The sequence below is a fragment of the Nannospalax galili genome, unplaced genomic scaffold (genome assembly GCF_000622305.1).
Source record: "Nannospalax galili isolate Female #2095 unplaced genomic scaffold, S.galili_v1.0 scaffold453, whole genome shotgun sequence".
Lineage (NCBI taxonomy): Eukaryota > Metazoa > Chordata > Mammalia > Rodentia > Spalacidae > Nannospalax > Nannospalax galili.
The window spans coordinates 3,116,466-3,120,321 of record NW_008334081.1 but is presented as its reverse complement, the minus strand read 5'-3'; positions in this window follow the sequence as shown (position 1 = coordinate 3,120,321).

Here is a 3,856-nt window from a genome sequence, read left to right as displayed (position 1 = left end):
GTCTAAGATTCTTACTGTCTTTTAATTCTTCAACTGGATGAGAAAACAAAACTGACCATGACCCCTGGGTGGTAACATTCTTCAACCCTTAGATGATAATGCAAGGACTTTGGTAACTCCATTTGGGCCTAACCAGATATCCAGACTGATCGCCCAGTCCCAAGACCCTAACTTCCTTAACATACAAAGTATTTTTGCCAAATAAAATCTCCATCCCCAAGTTCCAATGGGGTGTGGATGTTTGGGGAAGGCCATTATTTAGCCTAACACATGTATCCTTAATAAATTTCACCCAAGCCTGGTGTGGTGGCACACACATTTAATCCCAGAACTTGGGAGGCAGAAGCAGGCAGACCTCTGTGAGATAGAGGCCAGCCTGGTCTACAAGGAGTTCCAGGCCAGCTGGGCCTATAAGGACATCCCGTCTCAAAAGGAAAATAAATAAATAAATAAATAAATAAATAAATAAATAAATACTTCACCCATGACAAAAATTCACCTTCTTTCCCTTTTCTGTCTGGTAGAGATGGGCTGGACGACCCTGAATCAGCCATTTCACCTCCTTTGCCTGATTTCTCATCTGTAACAGAAGGATAATTCTTTCTGTATCAGAAAATGATAGTAAAAGAGAAAATAAATGGGGCTGGAGAGATGACTCAGTGGTTAAGAACACTGGCTGCTCTTGCAGGGGACCTGGGTTCAATTCCCAGCACCAACATGGTGGCTAACAACCGTCTGTAACTCCAGTTCCTGAGGATCTGACACCTTCTTATGACCTCTGTGGACATTACATGACATAGGTGTATTTACACACATGCAGGCAATACACTCATACACATAAAATAAAAATAATAAATATTTTCAAAAGAGATAATAAGGACATGTGAGGTATTAAAACCGTGCTGGCCCATGATGTCCCTCCAATAAACAGCCTTACAATCCTTTCCTCTCACATCCCATTTTTCTCTCATCCGTATCTGCTTTCTCCCTTGATTTAAATGACTTACTCAGTCTAACCTACCATGCAGCAGAGGAAGCCATACCGCCTATTCTTTTGTGATTCGGTTTGAATGTTTTCACAAGGAAGTCTGCTATCCACTCAGGAAGCTCACTATATTTATATGGCAAGATCTGTTTTTAAGAAATCCTTTTATAGTCTAATAAAACTTATACATGTATTCTCTGTTTTTACGTACAGGTCCCAATTCTGCTCTGGTATATCCATTCATTTCCTCATTAGAGCCTTCTTCAGTCTTTCTCTTCCGTGCTGTAAATAAGGACAGTACAGAGCCAAAAAAAAATGACCTTAGCCACAATAAGGAATTCTCTTAGCCAGATGACTACTGTTTGCAAGGCATTCTCTGAAACCTGTGTCTAGGCTTGGAAAACCTATCTGATTGCAGGACACATCGCTAGACCTCCAGGTGATAGCAACTGTGACAGAAGCCTCATCCCATCCCCACTGAGTAAAAGTATGTTCATAAAATGCTGTGTGAAGATTATTGCTCCCCAGTCCCTCCACTCCTAGAACTTACACCTCTCACGGCCATGGTCATCTCCAGCTGGCCTGCCAGGACTCTGGCTGCATGAAACTTCCCTATCTAGAGAACCAGAGTGGTACCTTTGCCCAGTCCTATAATTACAACAGTTATCGCTCACTGTGTGCGCGATCTAAAGGCTTTACATGCAGCTGTGATCCTCACAGAAAAGTCTTTGTATCATCCCCATTTTTACAGATGAAGCAGATTTTTTACAGATAAGAAAAAGATGAAGCAGAAGACTCAAATAATACGCCCAGTATGGCACAACTCCATTGTATAACTTCCTCTTACTTCCCTACTTGATCTGGTGAGAGGTTTCTGAGGTCTCCTGAACAAAATCTACCTGTGATTTCTGTCCTCTCTACTTTCAGATCAGACAAACAGCCAGCATAACCTGTATTCTATGTCACTCTTCATTAGGCACTGTCTCCTAACCCATACACAACATTTCCTCACCCTTCTTTTCTCTCCCACTCTTTTTTGTTGAAATTTATTTATTTTAAAAAACAATCTATGCCAGGTGTGGTAGTGCATGCCTTTACAGGACTTGGGAGGCAGAGGCAGGTGGAACTCTGTGAGTTCAAGGCCAGCCTGGTCTACATATCAAGTTCCAGGCCAGCTGGGGTTACAGGGAGACCTTGTCTCAAAAAGACTTAAAAACCAATCTAAATTCCTAGCCCTCCTTATACTTGTTTTTGTGAACCTTAATCTCTTTTAGGAAAAGGCAAGGCCATGTTCCTTGACTTACTTCATAAAAAGTCATTTTTACTAAACTGAACTATTTCACAGCCATTCTCTGGCCATCAAAGGGATGCACCAGAGACGAAGTAGGAAGAATGAGAGACCCTGGAACAGTCACAATGGTAAAAGATTCCAAAGCCAGAGACATTAATAAACCACAGCCAGCATTTGAGGCCTTGAACAATGACAACCCCACCTGCCCCTTTCCATGCCTCTTGGCATCTGACTTCCTTCTTGGCTGTCCCTCCAGCGTCACTTTCCTAGACCTAAGAGAAGAGACAGACAGGGATTCTAAAAAGATCAGACTGATTGATGTACACATCCCCTGGGCCACAAATAGATTAGTGATTTAAGTACAATTAAATATGGTACTTCCTAGATATTATAACATCATTCTGTTTGAGAGCACAGGAGCCAACCCTCTGACCGTTACATTTCAGTGCTCTTCCCTTTTTCCTGGGGTGGGCTGCATTCTTCTCTCCATAGGCCACCTGTTCATTAAGTCCTGTTCCAGGACAAAAACAATAATCTCAGTTGGATTCCTTAAGTCTCAAGCATTCAGTTCACTTCAAAGGGGTCTGTCATGTTAGGAATGGGCCAAACACATACAGGAAATTTTCAACAAGAACCTTTGACCATGCACAATAATGTGAGCAAAAGGTGCACAATAACATATGCAATGCCTTTAGGGACACTGAATTACAATAATGGGGAAGAGCCAGTATGTACTTGGGACCTCTAAATTTATACCTCATCTAAAGTTCATCACAATCTCATCGTCTGTAGCTTCCAGAAAGTCAACTAACTTGTCCCTTGTCTCAGAGCCTGTAAAAGGTAGAACCAGGATTAGATCCACTTATTTCTGAATCTGAAGCTCCTGTTTCTACTCCATACCATGAAGCTAACCAGAATACGAAAAAAAAAAAAAAAAAAGATGACTGACTCTGATGGAAATAATCATATAAGACTTCAGTGGTGAGACAGGATCTGAAATGGGACTTTGCAAAATTCAGGAGGCTGAACAGGAAGGCAGGGATCTTAAAGGAAGGAAGAAATGAATTATAAGTTCTGACATAAAGTTTGTGTAATGCCTAACTGTAGATCAAGGAGCAGAGGGCCATACTGAAGGGCTGTGACTAGCATCCTAAGGACTCTGAACTTTAGTCTGTAGGTGATGGGAATAACTGGAAAATTGGATAAATAGCGCTTTCAGAAAAAAAGATTATCCAAAATATTAAGCAGGATAACTTAAAGGTTCTCACTGTGTAGCCTTGGCTAGCCTGGAACTCACTCTGTAGATCTGACTGGCCTTGAACTGACAGAGATCTACATGCCTCTACCTACTAAGTGCTGGGATTAAGTATGTATGCCACCACACCAGCTGATTCTTGGATTTGCTACACATGATTATGTATTTGGAATATACCTTAAATACAAAAATTAAAGGTATTGTTAATGTCAGAAAACTAAAGGAGTCAAAAATAGTCAATATGTATATCAACAATGTGTGTTTCAAAACAGGCAATGCCAGAACTCAGATGTTATATTATTCATGTCCTCTTTTTAATAAAATG